The sequence below is a fragment of the Saimiri boliviensis genome, chromosome 20 (assembly GCF_048565385.1).
Source record: "Saimiri boliviensis isolate mSaiBol1 chromosome 20, mSaiBol1.pri, whole genome shotgun sequence".
NCBI lineage: Eukaryota > Metazoa > Chordata > Mammalia > Primates > Cebidae > Saimiri > Saimiri boliviensis.
In genome coordinates this window covers 19,522,759-19,529,580 of record NC_133468.1, presented here as the reverse complement: position 1 = coordinate 19,529,580, position 6,822 = coordinate 19,522,759, and positions in this window count along the sequence as shown.

The window sequence follows — 6,822 nt, the reverse complement described above, 5'->3', positions numbered from 1 at the left end:
GTAGTTGGCTTATATATTTACTTTACCTTGTGAGGTAGATATATTCTCACCTTACCTAAAGATGAAAATGCAAAGGCATTCCAAGGTTAAATAACTTGATGTAGGTCATAGAGTTTGAAAGAGGAACAGCTGGGATTCTAACTCAGAGAAGCCTGACTCCCAAATCCATGCGCTTTTCACTATTTCATTTGGTTCTTTGATTTTTCTTATGATTTCTCTGAATAGTAAATTTCCTTAGTGCAGTAAATCTGATCTGATTGATTGGTATTTGGTTGTTGCTTGGCTTTTAAAGAACTCCTTCAATTATTGATTCATTCGGCTAATATTTATTTTCATGTCTCCCGTGTGTCAGACATTGGTAGCCATGGAGAATACAAAGATGAATGCGATGTGGTTTCCGTTCTTTAGAAGCTTTCAGAGGGAACAGAGATGCAAAAAATATTTATTATTGAGTATGAGAGCCATATTAGAAGTATGTCCAACTTTCAGGAGTGAGACAAACTGTAAGAAAGCATTTTGAGGGAGGAAATTGTATTTGGCAAAGGAGGCTTACAAAAAAAAGGAGTTTTAACTGGTTTCTTAAAAGACAATGATGATGATAATAATGATAATTAAATAATAGCTACTAGTTTCTGAACACTTAGAATTTCCCAAAAAGCTGATTAATGTCTTATGTTGTTTAAAACTCTCAACGTCTTTAGGTGTTATTTCTTTTCACATTTCAGTGATGAGAAAACAGAAGTTCACGGAAGCTAAGTAACTACTAGATGATGGAACCAGAATACAAAGTCAAGTAGCTGGTTTCAAAAAGTCAGCCCCATTTTGTGGATCTGTTTTACTGAAGCAGTAGTGAGTAAGGGTTTGCCTAGAAGATTGTGGACTTGGACTTGGGATGAAGTGGCAATGTTCGGATCAAGAAGGATTCATTTGGACGTGAGAAGGAGTTTGGACTTGGTGTCATTGGAGGACTGTAAGCAGGGGAATGAAATGATCCCATTAATTTTCATCAGTGAGGTATGTGCAGGTAATTAGAAGACATTCTAGGTTTCAGGAATATGAGTTAAAACTCTCAAAAATGTTATTAAGCAGCAATTTGATAACCTTAAATTTTAATCAGCATGATTTTTTTCTAGTCAGAGCACTTCCCACATAGAAGTTGTGTAAGTCCTTGAAACTGAAATCTGCAAATGTCATGCTCATTTATCTGGGTTGCATATAGAACTGAAAGAATCTTGGTCACTCTTTTTTGTTGTTGTTGTTTTGAGACAGAGTCTTGCTCTGTCCCCCAGGCTGGAGTGTAGTGTTGTGATCTCGGCTTACTTCAACCTTCACCTCCTGGGTTCAAATGATTCTTTTGCCTCAGCCACCTGAGTAGCTGGGGCCACAGGTGTGCACCACCATGCCTGGCTAATTTTTTGTATTTTTAGTAGAGATGAGGTTTTGTCATGTTGGCCAGGTTGGTCTGGAACTCCTGGCCTCAAGTGATCTGCCTGCCTCAGTCCCCCAAAGTACTGGGACTACAGGCATGAGCCATGGCACCCGGCCTTGATCACTCTTTATGTCACCTGAGACAGAGAGATTCATTTTGGACCAGCACTTTGGATCAAATTGCTTTCTTCCCAAGGAGGTCTCATAGGGAGGATTTGTGAATTACAGATTTAGGTCTTTCTCCCTGCCCCATCTTCCCTGCCTCAGCAGAATGCATTCTAACATTTTATAGGCTATAATCCAAACCCCAGGCTTCCAACCCATAAAGTGGATATTGACAACCCATCTTGGGGAAGGAGATCTGTGGTTGAAAGGGCCACTGGGTTGCTGATCTTGATTGCTGTCTTTCTTAATATGGCAGCTATCAGATGGAAGTCACCACCTGAAGACTTAAAGCCAGCAGCAGTCTTAATCTCTCCTGTTGTTTTCCTCTTTAGATTGTCTCAAGTATTGCCTGGCACTGGCAGCTCTTTTCCCTGACTTTCTCTGCTGTTATGTGATGACCTTTTCTTTGTTTATTGTCGTATTTGAACTTTCTGGGAGTTTATGTAATTGATGGGCTTGTGTACCACAGTATGTCTGGAAATCTACTAGTGAAATATTACAATGTCTGAATGCATGTTTTCCTCTTTTCTTCCATCCTGACCCTCACCTCTGATGTCAGATAGTCAACATTCCAACTAGTGAGCTGATATGGTAATAGAGAATCTTCCTTATCTTGTAAGCAAAAGTTTGGTCTATCAGTCACCCAGGGTCAGCCGACATTAGAAATGTCAACTTTTTTTTTTTTTTTTTTTTTTTGGAGAGGGAGTCTTGCTCTGTTACCCAGGCTAAAGTGCAGTGGTGCAGTCCTGGCTTACTGCAACCTCTGCCTCCCAGGTTCAAGTGACTCTCCTGCCTCAGCCTTCCATGTAGCTGGGATTACAGGCACCTGCCACCACACCTAATTTTTGTATTTTTTAGTAGAAATGGGATTTCACCATCTTGGCCAGGCTGGTCTCTAACTCCTGACCTCGTGATCTGTGTGCCTTGGCCTCCCAAAGTGCTAGGACTGCAAGCATGAGTCCCCATGCCCGGCCAGAAATTTCAACTTTATATTGACAGTTTCTTGAGCTTTGATATAATACCCAAGTTGTAGGTTTTGATATATTTCTGAACAGAGATTCATCTCTATTTCCCTCACCTCAGCTTGATGGGGGTGTTGCAAAACACAAATCATGACATTGTTCATTACCTAAGAAAAATATGCAGTAAATGACTGTCAACATAGGTTTGCTAACTAATCATGTCATGCTTTTGTCTGATTTAACAAAGAGTTAGAAAAAGACACAGGAAATGAAAAAAAGCAAGTTACAAAACAGAATGTATAGGATCCCAGTTTTGAACTAAATTATATATGATATCAGTTTAAAACAATATGGAGGAAAAATATCAGAAAGTTGGTAGTGATACCCTTTGGGCCACAGGGACTTTTTATGTCATTTATTTCTGTATTAGTCAGTGTGTGATTTCCTATATTTAGAAAAGTTTTAAAACACAAACATTGTTTAAGCACTGGCATGACTCAAAAGCCTCTCGTGTAACAAGGTAGAACAATTAGCAAATACATAAAATATGTTATATGTTTCAAATAAAGAAGTTAATTGTTCAGTTGACATGGTTAAGCCTTAAGTTTCCTAGTTGTCATTTTAAATTGAACTGTGCTTGGGTTTTGTGGGAATGATTGCATTTCTGATGTTTTGACAGTAAGGAGTCAGGCTTGGTAAGTTATTACTTTCATTTTCTTAGAGTCTGTGATCAAGGCAAGGTTTAAAAACACTTCCGTTAGCTTTGGCAATTGATATGCAAATAGATACATTTGCAGATAGCTCTTTCATGTTTGGTGCTAGCCATGGTCTTCAGTATATATAAGTTGAAATATATATATATCTTAGTACCTTCTTTGTCAACCAGTCCTGTCCAACATCCATTAGGAGCAAAGCGTATGCCAAACATCACAATGGGTGTTCAGAATAAGAAATACATGCTGCCTGTCCTCAGGAGGCTCATGGTTGCTTTGAAAAGGAATTCAGTGTAAATATTGAATTTCAACACATCAGCTTAGATGTGTTTTCATTTATAGAGGGAGACGGATTCTAAAATTGTTATGCTTCACCATCCCTTCTGATCGATGTTCTAAAACAAGGCATCACTGCCAGGCAATGTGATTGAATATTTTCTCAAGGGGATATAGTTAATCATCAAACATCTAGTTTGGTGTTGATTTAGCAACAATTCTTCATGAATGTTCACAGCTGGGATTTTCCTTAAGTTACTTAGGGTAGATTTGGAAAGCTGTGGGTGAGAGCTGAAGTGCCTGGTTTGGCTCAAGGTCCTGATGTGAGGGGGAATTTTTAGAGTCTTTTCAGGATCCTGTAAAGTTTCTCCAGTGTCCCCTGCTCATGGAATAATGCTATACAAGAGGTGCTTAGAAGAGAGGAAAACTAACTACTAAGTAATGGAGTTGGCAGGAGAATATTTAAATCCAGAGGGGATTCATCAAGGTTGATCAGGCACTCAGGTTGTCTGGGTTGGGTCTTTGTGATCAGGGAAAACCAGCAGGGGGTGGGGTGCAGGAAGACATGATACTCAGGGTTCCCTCTTATTTCTGGTAGCAAATACGTCTGCTAGAAGATATTGTGTCTTGATATGCAAGATATCGAAACACAAAAATTAAAAAAAAAACAAACCCAAAACAAATGCATTGAGAGAAATTTATGCCAGAAAACTTGCAAAGATAAAGAAAAAGAATGCTATCCCTTTTATATCATTATTTGAGAGAAAGTATTCTGATTTTTGAATGAATTTAATATTTTTCATATTTGTGTTTATGTATGGATTTGATCTATCTACCTATGTTTGTACGTATGTGTCTATCCATCCATCCATCCATCCATCCATCCAGATTTGACCTATATACATACATGAATTCATTCCAGTCATTTTCCAAGCCTAATTTCCTCTTTTATAAAATGAGGACACTGATGCCTTCCTGGCACGTGACAGACACTAAGATCAGTTTTTAGAGCTAAATTTAAAGTGCTTGGCACAGTTCTTAGTAAAAAGTAAGGCATTCAACAAATGTTACACCCCTTCCTCACCTTTATGTTGGGATATGAAGATGAGTGAGACATAATGTCTGCCTTTGAGGACCTTCTTTCTGGTTTAGTAGGAAAGAAAACCAGGTTAATAAATAAATCCCATGAGACCCCCTATGCAATGTGTTTTGGGCCTGAGAAGGCAATGACTAAGGATCTCCCTGTTCTCACCCCACCAGAACTGTCCAAGTCAGCCATGTTATTTGCGTAGGATGCAATTGAATGTCTACCCCAAAGCCTTGAGGTCGCTGGCAACCTACAACAAAATGTTGTAATGGTGAAAGTGCATAATGTGTACATTGAGTGGAAAGTAACTTTTAGCAGAGGGCCTGGATTAGTTTGCTAGAGCTGCCATAACAAAGTACTGCAAACGAGGTGACTTAAACAACAAGTTTCTTGCCTCACAGTTCTGGAAGCTCAAACTCTGAGGTCAAGGTGTAGACAGGGTTGGTTTCTTCTGAGGGCCGTGAATCTGATCCATGCCACTTTCCTAGATTCTAGTGGTTTGCTGTAATCTTTTGTGTTCCTTGGCTTCTGCTGTATTACTGCCTTCATCTTCACATGGTGTTCTCTTGTGTGTATATCTGTGTCTGAATGTCCCCTTCTTAGGTGGACATTAGTCGTTTCAGATTTAGAAGCCCACCATAATCCACTGTGACCTCATCTTAACTAAATACACCTGGATTGACTCTTTCCCAATAAAGTCAAGTTCTATGCTATAGAAGCTAAGGACTTCTACATAAGAATTTTGGGGAACATAATTCAACCCATGATAGCACCCTTTTGGATATAAAAAGTAAGTGTTTCTGTATGTTTTTAAGGTACAAGGAGGAACAATGAATTAGCATTTAACTCAGATGCCATTGGCATTGGAAAGGCAGATATTTTATCTGGATGAACACAACAGAAGAGAACAGATACTGGAAGAGAAAGGAAGGAGCTAGCCTTCTTCGGAAGGCTAATAGATGCTTTCTATTGTCTAAACACTATTAAATTCTTTGTCCAAGTTATTTCATTAAAATAATTTAGTTCTCATTAAGACATACTTATAGGGACATTTCCACTTTGTAGATGTAGCAACTGAGGCTCACAGGCATGGAAATAACTACCCAGAGTTTGGAGCCACAAAGGGGTGGGTAGAGCTGAGATTTGAAAAGTAATTCGATGGGTGCCAGAAAACATGTTTTCCCTTCTAGCATGATGTCATTCCATGAAAAAAAAAACTGTGATGTTAAATGAAATATTCTGGAAGTCTAAAACCTAGAACATTGTTCCATAAAGAGTGGCTCTTGTCAACTGGAGTAGCCTTATCAGTCAAGGTATAAGTCATATTTTAAAACTTTATAATGGAAACAGATACCCCAATATTCTTTCATTCTTGCAAAGATCATGTTATAGGCAAACATAAAAATCATCAATCTAAACCTCAGTTCAAAAAAATTTATAATTTTTTACCTTTTCTTACCCCACTCATTAGCTTGTTCACCACTGTAGGAAAACCTGAGTTTACAATTGGATCATAAGAAGAGCCTGTTCTGTTGGTTCATGTGGAAACTTTGGACACTTAAAATCTGACTTTCTTCTGTTTAGCATTCAACATATTCAGTCCTCCCCAGTGGCCCCCACCCCCCGCCACCATTTCCCTTTCTTTTTCTCTATTCTTGTCCTACCACATCCGTGTCATGGAAATGGCTACTGAAATAAATTAGTTTAATTTGTGAAATCACATTATGGTTCTCTCTGCTCATGCCAGTTTGCCCAGATTAGCCCAAGCAGATGGCTCCGGAGTTTCATCACTGGTGAGAAAAGGGGCCTTTTCCAGAGATGAAATACAAGTGTGGGAGAGGTGCTGTGGATGCCAAAAAGCTGTGTGCTTGAGTTTTTGGGCTAGCAAAAGCAGAGCTTCACATCAGGTTGACTCTGCCTTCCGAAGAGAGGGCTCTTGGAGAGCTAGAAGCAGCTGGTTCTGGAGAAAAGATGGCTTGAAAAGAATCAGAGGCATTATGAGTCTTAAATTATTTAAGTTCCTCCTGTGGCAGCGAACTGTAATTGCTTCCTATTTCTGTAAATATTAGCAGCTGTGAGCCTTTCAAGTAAGAAGCTAAAACAGCACTCAGTGTATCATACTTAACTCCGGAATATTGTTAAATATCTGACCTTGGGCTGTCAAAGCGCACTCATTACCCACACTAGCCTT